Source organism: Platichthys flesus, chromosome 24 (assembly GCF_949316205.1).
Source record: "Platichthys flesus chromosome 24, fPlaFle2.1, whole genome shotgun sequence".
In the NCBI taxonomy this organism is placed as follows: domain Eukaryota; kingdom Metazoa; phylum Chordata; class Actinopteri; order Pleuronectiformes; family Pleuronectidae; genus Platichthys; species Platichthys flesus.
This window is the reverse complement of record NC_084968.1, coordinates 8,677,554-8,696,663: the sequence shown is the minus strand read 5'-3', so window position 1 is coordinate 8,696,663 and position 19,110 is coordinate 8,677,554. Positions and strand designations below refer to the sequence as shown.

Here is a 19,110-nt window from a genome sequence, read left to right as displayed (position 1 = left end):
AAAATCAATAATCAACAATAAGGGAATAGAAATGCATTTTTGTGTTTCTCTCTTCTGTTCTCGAGGGTCAAAAGGTGAAGTGTTTATATGGGACGTTTGTCTGTTGGTGCGTTTGAATGTTTCAAACTAAAGTGTCAGTGATCAATGTTTAAGTTTATATTAATGAGAAAACGGTATCGTTAGAAACAGAGCCGCGCATATTTAACTGGCATACATCCGGCTCCAAAGATACTGGATCTTACATTTCCTGTAATGTAACTGGAAAGCATTTTAATTTCCATTTACTCCAGTTTGTAAAGCTGCTTTTGGACGTGCACTGAACTCTGTATATAAGAATACAATCTCCGCCCCCTCGTCTTAACGCTCCTCAGATTCCTGTGCTGTTGTGTCTGAGCTGGAGAAGTTCCTCCTGCCTTGTTCAGGTGCGGGAGCTCAACTCCTGAGAAAGTGAGGAACCCATTCTGCGGGTATTCTCCTGAGCTCAAGTCTAAAAACTTATTTTTAGCCCGAGGTAACCCAGGTGACACCGGAGTGGCTATTTTCAAACTTTCCAAAGCTCCTGTCTTGTGTCTCTGATTCCCTTCTGATTCCATTGCGTGTTGTTTTATATATATATTCTTTGTACCACTCAGGGAGACATGATTCTGTTGAACAGCTGCGCAACGACAATAACTCAATTCACGTCTCCTGATAAAGCCACGGGAGACGCAGGACACTCGTGTGCGTCCTCATGAGGAAACTGAACTCAACGGGCGCTCCGGTATAATACACAATATCAGACTCACTGGGTTATTTTAGTAAACACTGCTCGGAAAGAATACCATCCTGGGAGTTTACAAGCAGTGAGCGCATTGCCGAAGGGCACTCCAGCAGGGAAGATGCCCTCAGACACGCTGGCTCCAATTTGGCTATTCTGGTTGATGGACAGTCTCTCTCCCCGCTCATCCGCCCTGCCACTTGCACCGGGACCAAATTTCCCTCGGCGTGACAGCTGAAACGCAATTCACTTGCAAACTTTACCGCCACTTTCATCAAGCCCCGCTCTCCGCCTGGCCATTTAGGAATGAGCCCCTCACGCGACTGATGGCAGCGAGATGGGCATCTGCCCGTCCAGATGCACCGTGGCGGCCTGCTGTTGGGAAGCTGAAGGGACAGCGACAAGCACTTAGCTGGTCCCTCAGCTACCAGCCCCATTTCCCTTCCCCTTATCTAAAGTGACAAGAGGAGTCTTCCAGCCCTCCTATGCCCGAGGCTCATCCTGCCTTATCTCCAGGTGTACCAGCACCGCCACATATCTTGTGTCCCCGATTCCCTCCGTCTAAAAATATGCAAAACAAAAAAAAAAAAAGGTTGATGGCATTGCCGGTAAAATTCAGAAGAGTTAACAACTTGCGCTGCTCGGATGTTTTGCACCGATGGTATCGCGGGGGGTGATGGACTCGGAGCAAGTGTGCGCAGGACGTGGAGCTCGGCGCCGGTGCGTTCTCCTGTGTCTGGTGCACTTTGCAGCCCTGGCCTCAACGCCACGTGGGCCGCAGCCGGCTGATCCGGTGAAGTGTGTGCGGGGGAATGCAAAGCCACAAAACGGGAACTGAAGCAGACACGCTAATGAGATATCGATTGTCCGCACTGATGTGTCCACTTTTGGCTCACCCGCATTCCCCGAGTCCACTTTGGACAGGCAGCCAGCTGTTTGAGAAAGCTGCATGCTGAGCTCTGCTGTGAAACTCACACACACGGCCCCATTTTTAAAAGTCTGATGCACACTAAAGCTTGTGTAACTCCCACATAATTAATACATTTACATACTTTTCAAAATGTTATCTACTCCCCGTGCACAAAGTGGACCAAAACAACCTAAAATAGCGAAAAAATTAATATGCATCATTTTAAGCAGCTCAGTGCTGAATCCAGCCACGGCAAACTCACACCACCAAATTAGACACTTCATGTACACAGCACAAATTGCACACAAACACAACACATGGAAATGCGTGTGTTATTATCTTTTCTTTTGACAATTCAGAAGACTCGCAGGCAACAAGCAGGGAAACAATTTCTCCTGAAAAAAAAAAAAAAAAAAACTTTCAGCAATTACATCTTAGCCCCATCTTCCTTTTTCTCTCACCGCAAAGCACCAAATGGTCCCATTTTTCTGTGCTCAATTAAAATGTGTATTAATTGTGAGAGCGCCCCCCGGGGGGACTGGAGTCATTCTAATGGTATTCATTAGCCGGAGCTTATACTTTCTATCCGGTGAATGCAAAGCAGCGAGAATGATTGAAACAAAATTCTCTCCTTCTCGAACAACAGAAGGAAACGCTTCCCCCCCCCCGAGCCCCCTGTTGTTTGTGCAGCGGCCCGGCTGCCTAACGTGAGGCCTGAGAGCTTCCACATAATGAACCCGGGAAGCTGCTTCCTCGTGTGAAAATCAATAGTGACGAGCTGCTTTAAAACTCTCAACTTTGAGCCTTTGATGCCCCGGAATACATCACTGCCCGTTAACTAGGGTTCCCGTGCAGGCAATGAGCATGCAGCTCACTCTGCTGGCTCCATTTGCCCCCCCGCCATCCACACTGACTTGCACCGCTGCAAAGCCGGAAACTACTAGTTTGTGTATTTATCACCCTGATCACTCCCACTCAGCACATCCATCAAAGGTTACGGCTGTATTAAGGGTGATCAATAAACCCGTGCAGCACGCATGACAGCTGCTATGGAAGTAAAAAAAAACTATATGATGTGTGTGTACTTATGTGCACGCCGAGAACTGCACCCCCACTCACCTTATTACCCCTTCAAGCAATACGATGCACGTGCACGCAATACAATTCACCTGAAGACCTCACTTTTCATATTGCTTCGGTGATTACAAAGCCGGTTTCATGCAGGAAAATACATGTTTGCAGATACTGTTGTGTGCTTTGATTGCAGTCAGTGTGTGTGTGTGTGTGTGAGTCGGTGTGTGTGGGAAAAGCGAAGCAGTGATATTCCTTCTGAATAGTTTGGGCGCCGTCCACAAAGGCCCCTCATAGCATGAATTAAATACACGGCTGCTGTGCTCATTTCCACAGTCACACTGCATCACTTCGGCTGTCAGGCGTGTTTGCTCTCAAGTGTTTGAACATGCTGCATGTTATGGTACGTGCAGGGCAGCCTACACCGCTCCACCTGTCACTGTAACATGCCGGGCCCGCAATTATATATGCGCCCGACTCGTTAAGCGCTCACACCGCTTTCTTGCCGGGCTGGAATTGCAAATGTGAGGAATTAAGTTTGACGGCCTCGCTGTCCGCCATTAACGCATTTGAGGCATTGTGCACACAGGAAGTAGCGGGGAACAAAGTGAAACAACAAGACGGGAAGGGAAGGAAAGAATCATCTTCAGAGTGTGAGAGTGAACCGAACTCTGAGGCGGCAATTCCCATGTGTCCCCTCTCACATTTACACTTTAACGCGGTGATGCAAAGCTTTAAATGCTGCCCTGAATCACTTTTATGAACAAAAGGGGTAATTTTAGCAACAGAGTAATGGAGACAGCTCAAACTGGCACAGGAGTACATGTGAATGATGCTCATTGAAACACGCCCGCATGTGTGTGTGTGTTGGGCGGCACACCTACACTACAACGTACTGCTGTGAAACATTCATAGATTACAGCTCTCCTACACGTTGAAACCTCTGTCTGCGCGGCCATGCATTCGAAAATGGCACAATTGCACTCTCGCAGGTCGGAAGCCTTTTTCATATTTCACGTGAGGCACAGATGCAAGAGGGGGGGGATGCTTGTCGCCCAGCAGCGGAATGCACGCGTGAGATTATGTCTGTGCCGCAGAGCTCCTAAGTGTAAGAGTATTATGCATGTTGGATCTCATGTGGGAGGACACAGGAGCCGAAAGCTATTTATACAGATTATAACTGTGAATAAGGTGCAGCAGGGGATATAGTGTGTGTGTGTGTAAGAGTGAGTGGAGTGAGGCCGACTGTACAACTCCACATATTTTAAGCAAAGTATCACAAAAAAAAAAAAACAGTTTCCAAATTCTCAAATATGAATATGTGATGACAGACTTGTTTTTATATTCGTGATGTGGACATGTCTCCCTGTTCTCGGACACTTCCTGGATCAAGTGAGAAAAAACTAAAAGTACGCTTATTGAAAATGTATATTTTGAATATTTTGGCTCAATTCCTGAATCCCGATAGCCTGATATTAATAATCTTTCAATCATATTACATTGAATATATTATATCGGCGCATATCACACTACAACTGTGCGGAGGATTTGCTGGGGTTTAACAACACCCGCTAGATCGGCTGAGGATATCTTTAAAGCCTTTTTCCTCTATGATCCTGCAGGAAGCGCCGGTTTGTGCATATTTTACACCAGAGAAAGTTTATTCTGCACAAGCATCGGAGGCACTTTCTTAATTCTAGCAACACAACCCCTCAACTTAACCTTTTAATCGTTGTTTTTTTTTTTAACCATTGCAATTTGTGAGCACACCATGTGGCGTGTGTGTACTCAGCCAGATGCCTTTTTGTGGCTTTGAACGTTTTCGGAAAAAAAGACGTGGTGTTGATAGGCTTCTCCTCGTGCTGCTAATGGAGGTTTAATTCTCCTTAACCTTCGCACAAGCGTCTGCACACAATATCTGGTTGCCTTTCGTGTTTACGTCTGATTTGTGTCTCAGCTGACCTTATTTTCTCAATTATCGCTATTGTAGTTACACTTGGTATTTTACTGAGATAACTACATCATTGAGGACTTTAACGTATCATTGCCTGAGATGATGAACGGAGGGATTCACCCAAACTGCAGTGTTCAATGTTTGTGTACGAGGATGTACGCCTCCCTGTTTTGCATCCTCCAGCACTGGTTACACACACACACACACACCAGTCATTTCCCTCATAGATGGTGACATTTTTAAATAGGTAATTACAAGCAGTCAGTGATCAGAGCAGAAATTAAGTTTGTCACAGTCTCTCAACACGCACACGGCCTCTATTATGAGTTCAAGATCCACCACATCACATTTTAAAGGTTCAGCTTGTGAGACTAAATTGAAGAGGATCTATCGCCAGGAGCGGGTCCTCTCTACAGAGGCCGCCATGTTTTTTTTACAGTAGCCCAGACTCAACAAACTAAACACCCTTTTTGAGTTTTTATGTTAACTGAAGGCTGCCACATGTTAACCTTTGTTTGGAAGGAGAGGGTGAGGTGCGAGGCATTCAGTTGCATTATGACACTTCACCACTAGATGTCACTAAATCCTACACACTGAACCTTTAACTGTTTATTGTTTAATGTAACATATATCGTTTTCATCCATAAGCTGTCACCTATATCTGAATCTAATGAACATCATTTTTTGTTGACTTAAAGAAACAATTACCAATTACAGGATCTCTACTTCTGTTTAATATACAGAAAAGCTCAGATTTGATTGGAATCATAACCATATCAATGTGGTTTATGGTTCATCCAGAATGTTAAGTCCATGTATGATTAACATTCAGGGGAAGCTTTGCACACACTGCAAAACATTTTTTTTTATATATTTGAAAGCGTTTCAACTGATACATAAACATGTTACGTTGTTATTCCGCTAGTTAGAGCTAAAGACTGGAAGCAAGGGTAAACAGCCTCCGTCTCTCTCAAGTCCAAAAATACACTTCCAAGAACCTTTAAATCTCACAAGTCATATCTTTTAGAAATGTGGAAAGATCCAGGATCACTGTCTCCCCTGTCCACCCTTTTATGCTAAGCTAGGCTAATCTCCTGCTCCTAGATTCATATTAAATGCGGAGATGTGGGAGGAGTGCGAATCTCTCGGAGCCAACTCTTGGGAAGAGAATGCATCATTTCCCCAGAATGTTGACGTATTCCTCTCAGACGCCGCTTCATCCGCAGACTTGGCTGAAACTCCCCGATGACTCTCGTGTGAGCGGTTCGGATATCTCTCTACACACGGCTCAGCAGCAAGCGCCTCGCTCCCTGACAACCTGGGGAGAGCATGTTCTCCGCCACGAAATGGGCTCTTAGTCAGGTGGTGTTTGGTTTGTTTAGAGGACGCTTCTCCTCCGGGGGGGGGGAGATGCAATGCATTATAGAACTGTCAGTTCTGGTCCATCTCCCTCCTTTAGCTCCCCTTCACCTATTGGTCTTTCGACGTGGAGTAAATACCACACGTACTCTAACCTTGCTCAAGACTTGATGTCTCTACCGACGCCAATCTGGCCGCGGTTTTTATTTTTTTGCCGGCTCCTTGTTTTTCTCAGGCCTCTCATGAAACAAGGCATGGAAAAAACCCAATGCAAAAACAAAGCTGCAAAAAACACTTGCAGAAAACCGTTGGAGATAACGACTCCTCCTGCGCCACGTGCCGAATCACCATCCAGTCCCCTGCTGGCAACACCTGGGAGAAGCCTGACCAGACACACACACACACACACACACACACACCTGCCTCTTGACGGCAAAAAACAAAAAAAGAAAACCTGCAAACGCACAACGAGCGGAGCCATTTTTAACGAGCCTCTTCCTCTCCCTCTCATCTATCAGAGCGGAATTAGGACAGCGCTCGGCGGCCGAGGGGAGGGAGGGCTGGGAGAACGGGGGCACACGCGGCAGAGAGGCAGAAAGTCTTCATTAAGGACACTGAAGTGGAGGTGGGAGGAGAGGAAAGAGGGAAAGAGAGGGCTTAAGTGGTTCCAGAAATGCTCTGCCCACCTCCTCTTCCTCCTCTCCCTCTGCCGCCTAATCAGGGAGACAAAGTTATGCCGGTCAGAGTGTTTGTTATTCCGGCTAATCCCTCACCGCGGTGTTTCATCAGGTCTGGCATTTGGCTATCTGCATTAATTAGGGGCTCGGACGGACGCCGCGTTAATAACCGATGCGCGGCAGATAACGAGAAGCTGTCTGCAGCCCCTGTATCTCCAACCCCCCCCCCCCCCCCCCCCCCCCTACACACGCCATCACGCCTCCTCAGCGCCGGTACGTGTGTGCGTCATGTTTACCTGCGACCAGATTTCGCTTATTGATGATTCAGGCTGTTTTTGGTGCCGGTGGAGATAATGTACTGTCTGCACTTTGGGAGATAAGCGTGTTCTGGGGAGATAGTTTCGAGCTTGTTCGAGATGTCTCTCCCCCTGTCTTCTCTATTTTTATCTACGCTCTCCCCCCCGCCCCCCAAAAAAATCTCTCTCTCTCTCTCTCCTTTTTCTTTTATTCCCACATTTCTTTTACCATTCACTCTTTCTCTATCTCACCTGTCTTTCTGTTTTTTTTTTTTTTGTTCCCGAGCACCCCAGAGGAGAGCAAGAACGCCTATCTCTCTTTTGCACACTCTCCTCTCTCCCCACCTCCCCCCTACCTTCCTCCCTCATCCATATCGCCACCAGGTGAATACACCCTTTCCCTCTAATATCCATGCATATTGTCCCCCCCCCCCCCCCCCCCCCCATCTTCGTCTGTTTCTGCCTCTTCTTCTTCTTCCTATCTGCAGCACTTTCAGGTTACACTTTAATATTCAGCCTTCCGTCCTCCTCGCGCCGCCTCTCGACACTTCCCCTTCCTCCCTCCTTCCGGTGACTCTACTTTCTCTCCTGCCTTCTGTCAGTCACTGGCGCGGGGCTGTACACCGATGCACCTCACTTGCCCACAGGTCTCAGATCAGCTCCAATTGCGCCCTTGACCTCGCTTTCTGCTCAGACGCAAGTGCATGCAGCCGACTCTATTCTCGGGCTGCAACAATCTCAGGCGCTCGCTCGGTTCACTGATGCTTTAGGTGATTTATGTCGCTGTTGTTCCTCGACGCCGTTGCTCTCGTTTCCTCTTCCTCACTCCGAGCTGCTCGCTTTTATCAGACGAGGCCTGCTGACTACGAAAACACTTATTTCCAGGAACGGCCTCGGGGAGCAGTTGCACATCGACAGAGGTCACACTCGTTTACACCTGTGAGCTGCCCGCCGCTCGCGTACAGCTGGCCACCGCGCCGAGCTTCCCTGAAGTGGCCAGAGTGCCTTGCTGAAGGGCACGCAAGTTAACTTGAAAAGAGTTCTCGAGGGGATGTGGCTATGCACGAACATTTTTTCGGCTTCCCCTCGTCCACTTTTTCCATCCCCTCATCCTTTCCTCGAGCGGCCCCTTTATCCACGCTCTCCTTGGCTTTCTCCCTCTGCTTTTCCCATCTGTCCCTCACTGTCACACATCAGGAGTGTGTCAGCGAGGATTGGGAACACGTCACCGCGCCGTCTGGTCACTCTCGGATTTCTCTCCTCGGCGTTAACGTTTTCTCTCCGTCCCCCTACCTCCTCTCCCCCGCCCTCGGTAAACTACCGATTACGCCTTTGAGTTATTCCAGCTATTTTTCTTTTCCGGCCTAATGATTCTCGTCATTGAGGCACTCACAGATTCCCGGTGGAACCGAGTCTTTCAAATCCCTGAAGCCCCTTAAGTCCCCCTCTTTGGAGAGTCAGCACCAAAACCCAGATCTCAATTTACCACGCGACCAAGTCGTCATTATTCCGGGCACGCCGCCATGATCTTCATCATCATTAAAATGTGAAATATTCGAACATGCCCTATTAACAACAAGGTGGGAGACTTTCTTGTCTTCTGCCGTCACGTGTGTGTTAAGCGTGTGAAGGGAGAGGGAGCGGCGCCTCCGGAGACATCATCCGCCGAGAGGAATCTTTTGATAGCAAGTGTACACACATTAGATCTCCGGCATTAAAATCCACTGAGAAAGAAGGCGGTTGTCGAGGTTTGGACAAAGGATGTGCCGCGTCTTCATTGAGAGAAGCTTGAGGCTGCCTGTGTTTGTGTGTCTGTTTGTTTTGCGGTAAGAATAGGATTGTTTGAGGAGTGCGGTAGAAGAGGTTTTTTTTTTGTGTACTTATGCAAAGACTGGTGTGCTCCAACACCTGTGTGCAAAGGAGCGCGTCTGTGTGCCTTTTCAGCCGAAGCTGCCAGACGGCTGCTATCTCCGCATTCAAGACGGGCGGAGGTGCCTGGCGAGGCGCACGCCGGCCGTTTGAAGTGCTCCCCTCTCCCGGAAGTTCGATCCCGCCCGGAGGACATTTGTCATCCCGTTCCACCTTTCTGATTCCTGCATGGTCGGGATGAGGGGGGAAGGGTATTTGTTCTCATTTGCGGGCTGACATCTCAATGTACCAGACCGGTGAAATTAACTTGGAAATGTGTTTGGCCTCGCTGTGAAAACCTTGTTTGGGCTTTTGCTTTCTCTGGTGTCTGGGGCAGAAGTGGGGCAAAGCGGTTGTCCCGGTCAAATTCTGGGCAGCACATGTTTCTTCTATTGCCCCGTCCTTTGGCTACACATCAGATTTGTTCTGCCCTTTTGCCAAATCTCAGAATTTGCATCTGTCCACCACCAGATCACCATTCCCCTTCTTTCGAATCCAGATTTTCTCTTTGCATGTCCCTATCGTTTTATCCTCATCTACTCCCCCAACCCAATCCAGCAACATCCACCTAAAGGATTACAGTCTATCTGAGCCGGTGGAAGCTCTCGTCAATCCATCTGAATTGAATACCTTTTCTTTCTTTAGTTAATTAAAGCCACTCTCTCTCTCTCTCTCTCTCTCTCTCACACACCCATTATTAACATGACTCCTCTGAGATCCATCAAATCCCACCGGCTGGTAAGTGAAAATGAAGCCGAAGGGGGGGAAAGATGGAGGGCGAGAGAAAGTGAGACAGAGGTGGCAATAGAGAGAGAGAGAGAGAGAGAGACAGAGGGAGAACGGAGGAAGGTGTGAGAGAGCATATTGTGCAGAGACAGAGAGCCTCAAGAGTGATTCAGCCATTGTTACTCATCCCCTCCTTTTTGCAAGAGGGCTCATGTCATAAGTATTTTAAGTGCTCTCCACTCCGTTGTTCTCCTTTAATCCTGTTAGATAACTCTCTTCCTTCTCTCCCTCCTCCTTCCGCGCCTTCCTCTCTGCATTTCCTCTCCTCGGTCCTCCTCCGCTCGCCGCTGCCCACTCAGCAAACGGTGAGTCTTGTGCTCTCTGCCACAAGAAAGGCGGGAGTGGGCCTAAACAAGGTGTTGAAAAAGGGGGGGGGGGAATAAAAAAGGGAGAGGCCGAGGTGGGAGACGAGATGACAGAGATGCGGCCGGTGGTTTCGGTGTTTTGGAGAGATCGGCTCGCCGGCGCGGCCTCATTTGTTATGAGGAGTGTGGATGATGGCCAAGGCAGTGGCTGGTGAATTGTGAAGTGGAGCCTGCACACACAGCTTGTCGTTACAGCACAAAGGAAGAGGGAGACGGAATGGAGTTGTTGTTTTTTCTGCAGACGTGCAAGCGATGGAGCCGGAATTGCAAAATCTACATTTTTCGACATCCAAAAACCAAAAGGCTGGCAAACACGGCAGCACATGCTAATGCTTTGTGTTTTGGTCTGTGTTCTCACAGGTATTGCTCCATGCACACACACACACAACTTAGGGAAAGAATGTTTTCAACAGACAAGTGTTTAACCTCAAAATAGAGCCCCCCCCTGTCCCCTGCTTTTTGTAGTGTCAGAAGATGAGAGGCTCAATCACACAATACGTGATGCAATGTTTCAAACCCGCCTTGTAACAGCTGTGCAAAACCAGCAGCACTCAGTCAACCTCGCTGCAGCTGCCCCCCCCCCCCACCCCCCTACTTCACAGGAAATACATTTCCCACAAGCCCCGGTCCCCAGCCCATCGTTTGCAAGAGGGCGATTACAAATGAAGGAGTTGTAGAGCGAGCCCGGCGCAGGTGAGGCGGGGCGGCCACATTCCTGCAGCTCCTTATGTGGGGAAAAGTGGGTCACACATGCAGAGGCAGGGTTTCGCTGGGCCAATAGCACAGACTAGTGGCGGAGGCACGCGACTGCACGGGAGCCATTCGTGGCAGGTCTCCGGTTTGTGCTGCAGATTTGAGAATCTGAATATTCAGTCAAGTCCAAACAGCCCTGATTTCCCAGATAATCCACTGTTTGATGCTCGGTCAGTGAATGTAAGCTGCAGCATCATTACCCTCACACTCCAACCCCCTGATTCAGTTACAATCCCCAGTCACTCACTCACTCTCTCTATCTCTCTCCCTCTGCCAAGGAAATGAATTCCAAACAAAGAGCGGGTAGGAGGGGCAGGCACTTGTGCCTTGAAGAATTTGCATGACCCAAAAATGCCCTGCTTCTCCTCCGACTCCATAAATCAAAGGGCCGGGGAGAATCCCTCGGCGCCGCCCGTGCTTTGTCCTCAAAGGTGATGAATTGATCCCCGGCTGGCTAATAAGCAGAGGGGCAGTCCGAACTTCCCCAAAAGATTTGTGCGGAGAAAAGTGGATTTATAGGAGGAGGAAATGTGCACGATTTGGAGAACAAAACCCATTTGCTTTATTTTTCCCTGCCGGTGCTGGTGAGGGCGCGAGACGGGAGCTCCTCGGGGACACGTGGGGGCTGCGAGAGTCAAAGCAGTAATGCATCAGGACAATAGAAATAGAATATCTGTCAGGGAGCAAAGGAATGCGATGGAATTACCGCGTTTTGATTGATGACAACGTGCTTCCAATAACAAAGCGTCTCAATCCACGCGAACATCCCCACCACCTTTGAACGGGTCACGATCTATTTTAAGGTCGGAGATCTCGCCAAATCTCGTTAAGAAAAAAACAAACAAGAGACGATCGTTAAAAGCCAATGCAATGGACGATTAAACATTTGTAATTTTTCGCCGGCATTCTCCCGCAAATTAAGCGAGGCGAGGATGTGGGAGGCAATCTAATAGCTGGCAGACATGAGAGAAACCTTTTAAGGCAACTCAGCCTGTCATCTTAATGGCACGGAGGTGATACGGTGACAGGGCAGATAGTCTTTTAAGAAGATGATCAATGCTATCACATTTTCCAACGCTGACTGGAAACAGGGGACCGAATACGGTGGCGTAGAGTTTCCGGAGAGTGCCAGAGGCAGATGGAGGTCTGACACTCTGCCTCTCCCTCGGATCCTTGATGTCCCCCCGGCCCCCCCTTCCTCCTGTTCCATACTCAGTTTTCACCACCTCATCTGATCCCTCACCCTTCACCCTCTCTCTCCATCCTTCACCTCCGAGGCCCCCTTCCTTTTCTTCCGCTTAATCTACATCCTGCACTGACAGCAAGCTCGCCCCGTTGTGTTGATGAGATCTTTAAGCGATTAATATAGTGCACGCCGAGCAGATTACGATGGAAAGTTTCTGGCGTGATGTGAAAACTCTGCTGAGGGAAACGGCTTTGAGTGCAGACAAGAGGACGGTACCTCGCCCGAGATGAAGCCTGCACTCAGCTGTTCTCCAGCAACCGGGAGCGGCCGTGCTCCACTTTCTTTGTCCTCGGAGAAAAAAGATGGACAGGGGGCAAAAATTCAGTTTGCCGTCAGCGCTTGTTTGCAGACATGTCAAATAACTTGTACATAAAAAGTTGCTTCCTGGTAAAAAAGTGTTTTTGAGAATGTTTGAGATGTGATGGGAACATTTCTCAGTCAGACAGCTCACCCGGCTCGTGTGATATCCTGTCAACAACAGCCCGGCGATTGAAGAAACCTATGCAAATGTGATGGAAATATCAAATCGCATGACGCCAATTCTAAACAGACACATGATGCACTATATAACTAATTCTATCTTCCTCTGACAGTGACGCCACCCTGTGCCACTGAGGCAGCTGTGGGCACAGACAGAGCGAGGGAAAGCGAGAGAGGCGGATCACTTCCCAAATGCTCATTTTTAGCCGGCTTGTTTGGGCACAGCGCGGCAGAGCTGACGAGCTGAGCACAGAGTTTTTTGACACAATGGTGTCAAACCCGGGACTGTGATGTTCGGCTCACACCAGTGAATAGCGCCGCACCTGCTGGCACCGCGCGCAGGCACCGACAGATTGTCATCGAGACGACGAGTTGCAATTAGCGCTTGGGAGTGCCCGCGGATCCATGGCATATGGAATCTGAAGCGATGTGGAATTGGCAGCTTAATACTGATAAATTGTTTGTTGCTTAAAAACAATTCAGTCAGGTAGAGTCAGTGAGCTGATCCGTACTTTGCCCCTGACCCGCTGCCTTGAGCGTTTTGCTTCACCTCTTCGCCCTCATTCTCACAAATGAGCAGACGCAGGCCTCACTGAGTTCTGTGCCGTGCTGCTCTGGCATCGTTTTTTACTCCTTCTTACCGTGTCTAAAAGTGCAGTCAGACTCCTAACAAACCACTGGTGTCGGTGTAAAGCTGCTCTTGGATATTTTAGTTTAGTTTAATTTAGGTTTAATTGTGAAAGACGTTCCTTGTAGTGATGAACCACCACAGCCCAGCGATCACATGATGTCATGGTGTTTTTCAGCTTGCTGTTCAAAAGCTCAGATGAACCCACTGTAGACACACAGAGTTAGAAAGGGGAGGTGTTAATAGTGTTCTTACCTTTGCTACTGCTGTACAACTTGTTTCCACTGCTCCAAAACACCAATAAACACTTGATAAAGTGTAATTTCAGCTCTTAAGTAAGTAATTTAAGCGATTTTGGAGAGTTAAGTCATACATGTGTAATCAGGCAACATTTACACGATTGATATCCAGGTCAGGCATTCCTGTGATTAATTACTTCAGAATTTAAAGCAACACTACGCGACTTTACCTTAAAATCACAGCTCCAAAATGAGTATGATGCTCCGCTGACTTCACACTGAACACCTGTTCAAGCTCAATGTAACATGGTGAGCGTGTGCAACCGCCTGAGAAGCGAGGAACTGACTGGCAGTCGCAGCGTGAATGACTGCAGAATACTCATAAAGACTTAGAAGTCAGTGGAAACCATCACTTATCTCCAGTATGCAGGGAGGAGACTCAAAATACAACTACTTCTAAAGAGAGTTGGCGTACTGCTGGAGAGCTCCAGTAGAGAAAGTGTTTTTCCTCTACATGAAAAATGCTTCAAGGTCCAGTGTCAGATTTAGGTGAAAGGGATCTATCGGCAGAATTGGTGAGATGAGAACACCTGCAACATGCAACTTCACCACTAGATGTCACATGATCCTACACACTGAACCTTTAATTTCTTGGTCCCAGAGCTTTACAGCGTTCATGTGGCTGCAGAGGGCGCTGTTGCTCAGTAAACGTCACATAGGTTTGCTTTTAAGTAGCTTTCAGTATTCAATACTGGGCTGTAATACATTTTATATATAACCAGACATCTATTAAGTTGTACATTCCCAAGGTATCAAACTGCCACTTTTTGTCACAGGCCTGAAGCCGGTTCTACACTGGTCCTGCAATAAACACTGAACTATCTCTCTCCGCACCACGGCCCATCTTCCCTGTGCCGTTTGAAAAGGCCCCAGTGGCACCATAACTCCAACGCTTTGTCAGTGGCAAAGTGTGCAGTAAATTACTAGTCATTTATGACTGGGTGTGATCTCCGCCCGCGTTCAATCACATTACAAAAATGTAATATATAAATAAATAAGGATAAGATTCTTCGAAACTGCTCCCACTTGACTGCCGTTTAAAAGAGAAAAAATCCTGCACGGACGAGTAATATCTTCACCTCCGCCTCAACATTGGTGGTTTTATGAGATGAGCTGGTGTCTCTATTGGTTACTGTACAGGGCAAGGTCATAAACAGTCAATTTATTTCTGGATTGGGCCACAAATGCTGATGCCACTAGCTCCCGGGTTCCGACTCGCATTTAATGCAAAGCGTAAAGTCCACGGCAGCGTGTCCCTCGCTTGCGAGCTTTGCTCACGGAGTTAACATAACCGGCTGACAGAAGCTACATCAAGTGGCACAATGAGAAAGACAGAAGATAAATTTCGCTCCTCGTGCCACTAAAAGCAGGTTTTGCACTTTTCATGTCTAATTTGAGGTCTGAGTGCCGGCGAGTGTGCCGCCAGCTCCAAAGCTAATCGTCCTGGAGAGAAGGGAGAACACTTCATTAGCGCCCAGTCTTCCAGTGGTGTCTGCACTCCAGAAAAATATTACTGAATGCAAACACATGACTCGCAGCACCGGCTCACAATGTGGTGAATACCGCGGCGTTCATCATCACCCAACGCCGGCTACTATGATGCCACATTGATCGCCACTCCTTTTTGCACAGCAGCTTCCTGGACTTCCAAGCAACCATTGTTAAGTTATGGGCATTTTAATTGCTACAGACACGGGTCCATTAGCATAGCTTCCTGGGCGTCCACGGCCATGTTTCTCTAAATCATTAAGCTAATTATACAAGCTAATTAATCAGTATGCTCGGAATGGGCTATATGAGCAGACGCTGCTCTTTGTTGGCTTGCATAGTGAAAGGAGTCCAATTTTAGACAGGGATAGGGGGGGAAAAGAACCTTTGATCTTGAAAGCAAACATATGATTTTTTGCATATCAAGTGCTTTAGCAAAAAAAAGAAAAAGAAGTGAAGTAAGGCTTGAAAATGCAAAGAGTCAAGGGAGAATAACATGAGCGGTGCTTTGAAGACACTGAATGTTTGCATGGGGACGGCAGAATGCGGGTGTTGCGGTGTCGAGCGTCCAATTACCAGTGTCATTGTCGTGCAAAATACAAAACACGGGCGGGGATCTGTCAGACACCAGAGTGACGTTTGACGCGAGTCGGCCATTTTTTCAAGCCTGTGCTCGACCTCCACTATTTGGTGTTTAGTTTGTGTCTCTATCTGTATTGGACATCCCTTGGGGTCCCTTGCCGCATTGTTATTCATTTCCCAGTCGTCAGTCTGAGCCCAGTGGCTGACAATCAATTAAGTGTCCATGTATGTGCCCTGTATGGTCACCACTAGGTGTCTATGTGTATATGCCAGTGTGTGTGTGGTTGTGTATACCAGGGACATAGACATGATTTCTTGCACAGGAGAGAGAGAGAGAGAGAAAGAGTCCCTGTCAGAAATGCTTACTGACAATCAGACCTAACCAAACATCCTGTCTTCAGTATGTGTGGGAGACACCTGCAGCAGGCATGCAGGACTCTAAATTTAGCAATCCTCATTACGCACAATGAAAAAAAAAAAGCACCTTCTCAACGTACATGCTTGCAAACCTAGAGGGACTCAGGCATGAAGATAACACTGTGAAGCAGAGAGGCTGTAGTGTACGTCCATCCAGGCAAATAAGAGATAATCAGTGTAATGGATTAGTTTAGAGTAACTGCATTGAGTGGTAAATATGATTACGCACAACAATATTTTAAGTGTGTATTATTCACTGTGAAATCACTGGAAAGATATTTCTAATAGTTGTGTTTAAATCTTTGGTCAAAACTGTATGAGGCAGCTTCCCCCCCGATGTCATTGCACGTTTGCGTTTTTGTCATTTATATCTTTTTGCACTTATTTGCTGCTGTGGGAAAACACACAAAGTAGCTATTTTTCATTTTAAGGGGATTAGCTGCAAGACAACAAAAGTGTAGAGAAAAGGTTTTTACGAAACTGAAAAATTCACTTTTGTGTTGGTCTTGTTTACTGGTTTGCTCTCTCTATCGCTACACGTCAAGTAATAAGTGGATCTTCTGGCTTTTAGCTTCCACCTATAGAGCGGCAGTATTTTTCTTTTATGTTACTCACTGTGAGTCTTCTACTGTAATATCTGACACATTTTACAGTCAGAGTCATGTCTTCTTTAATCTGGAGTGAAGTGCATTTTTTTTAAGTAACCCTCCCAACGCCCGGCAATAAAAGTGAATGGGCACTTAGCAAACCGGGCACTTATCTACAGTACAGTGATGCAAGTGTCGGTGAATGGACGATGGTACGATACACTAAAGCATGACACATCCTGACCTCTCTCGCTCTCTCTCTCTCCTTCCCTCTCTTTCCTCCAGGGAGATTCCGAGGAGTTCAGTTCTTTCATCGCTCTGGTCCGAGGCAGCAATCGCGATTGATTATTCCAAACAGGTAAGGTCCACGTTCTGTTGTCTGAAAAAAAAGAAAAGAGAAAAACCTTCCTTGTAATTGTGTTATTAAATAAAAGTGATCCATCTATGACAATCACCTGTGACCAATGTCAATGCCCCCCCACAGACGTCAACAAGATAAACAACATCATAGATATCAACCAGGGGAGCACACAACTAAATGCTGTTAGTATAGATGAACGCATGGAAAGACTACGCTCATTCCATCATTCAGTCGGAGTACATCGATCTCCAGACCGTGTGACTGTTATTATTTAATATGAAATAATAGTAATCTCAGCAAACAAGTTAGGTTTGATTTCCTATTTTTGAATCAGGGTGAACGCGGCAGGGAATCTAAAAATGGTCGATGCCAATCTCATGAAACGTCTTGATTAACCTGCTGCAGGGGCATTTGAAAAGCTTTTTCTCTCATGGCTGCTGCTGCTCTGCCCCAGTAGTGGGCTGATGCTAAATGCTTGAAACATATGTGCTGCACAACGGCACACAACCTGCATGGTTATGGTGCCCTCTGGAGTCCAGGGACCTCCACTGCAGCTGCTTTCACATTAAATCCCTGCAGATGATGCGTCTCACACAAGATTAAGATCGACTGACGAGTGCTTTGCCACAATGTGCGAGGGACTAGAACAGAAGGGATTCCTGAGAAATATCTGCAGTAATGTATTCTACAGTGTGTGACCGTGAATAAAAACACGCTGAGTCTCCAGGGTGAGTCACAGGAATACAGTTAAACACATTTCCATTCGATTACATCATCATCGTGTGTGAGGTAGCAGAAAAATAATCACAATGCCGCAGACGCTCCAATTACAATTAAATAAGTGAACGTGTGGTTAATTAAATTAACTTCTTGTGTGGGATGATTCAAAAGCACTAGCCGGAGTGTAGTGTCCCCCCCCCCCCCCCCTCTCTCACTGTACTGTTTTTCACATCAATAAGTGGTGCTGTGGTTCTAACCCCCCCCCCATTCCCACCCCCATCCCAGAGGGCCCGTGGGTTCAGCTGTAATTGGGAGTGCTTGTGTTGCCGCATGTTGCTGTTCCCCGGGCAGAGGCCAGCGCACAACAACATAACATTCCTCCACAACATGTCCATAGGATTGTCCAATGAGCCCCATTAAATGTACCTGGGAGGACACAAGCTTCTGCACTGGGCCATTTTGAGCTGTTGCACCCGGGGTGTCTGTGGTATCTACCCATCTATATCACACAATTACATCGACTCAACTGCAATACAACAACATGGTTAAAAAGCAAAATAAATCAGCAATCTTAAAAAAAAAGGATAAATATACCTGTGTATTCTGCAGAGTGTGTGGGACAAGGATGATTATATTTTCAGGGTCATGAACCCTAAACTTGAATTTAAACATGAGATATCTTAGGTATTGTCAAGCAGCCACCAGTTCTCACTTGCACAGGGTTAGGGTTAGGGTTATGCTGCATCACAGTATCCTCATGGTGCAGAATAGGGTCGTGTAAACTGGGCGCGTGCAGCACCGCCTTTAAATATCCACTTGATCCGTAATCTGAACTGTGATTGAATGAACAAATTGTTGAATATGGAGAATTTGATCAGACATTTTAGACGTTGTCCTGTTTAGTTCTGCAGATGATGATGAGTAGTATTGTTTTTGGCTTCATGCACCGTGCAGGGAATATCTGATATATTCAACTTCAGGTTCACAGGGTGAGAGATCAGGCAGAGGAGAGGTCACCAATTTAAACACACACAAGGAATTACCAGTAGGAAGCTGCTGGAGCACTCACCGCCACACAAAGGGAAGCACACAGGTGAAGACTGTCACAGCTGGGGCAGGGTAGTCATTGAGGAGCAGGAAGTGAAACTCTGCCGAATACAAAATAAAACAGGAAACTCAGAGACACAAATCCCCCAAAAAACAGACAAAAGGAAAACAACACGAAAACAAACACAACAATGTACCTATCTCGTATTAGTGGCTTTCAATTAAAACAATAACTGGGCAGTGTCTTTCCAAATGTGCTTAATAGGTGAGTGTAGAGGCTCAGAGGCAGCGATGCTCTTCACTATTCACATTTCAACACACACACACACACACACACACACACACACACACACACACACACAGATCCCCCGTGTCCCCTGTGGCAGCTGTTGTGTAAATGTGTGAGGATCCGCTGGAGC

General features: G+C 47.2%; 1 protein-coding gene across 7 annotated transcripts in view; it reads left to right on the top strand.

Moving 5' to 3' along the window:
* The window catches only part of LOC133949997 (receptor-type tyrosine-protein phosphatase delta-like), a 333,770-nt gene that overhangs the window by 111,124 nt on the left and 203,536 nt on the right, over positions 1–19,110 (top strand). For all 7 annotated transcript variants that reach the window (XM_062384134.1, XM_062384131.1, XM_062384136.1 and 4 more), the window contains exon 5: positions 16,849–16,921. The gene's annotated coding sequence lies outside the window, so the exon portion shown is untranslated. The remainder of the gene's footprint in view (positions 1–16,848; positions 16,922–19,110) is intronic.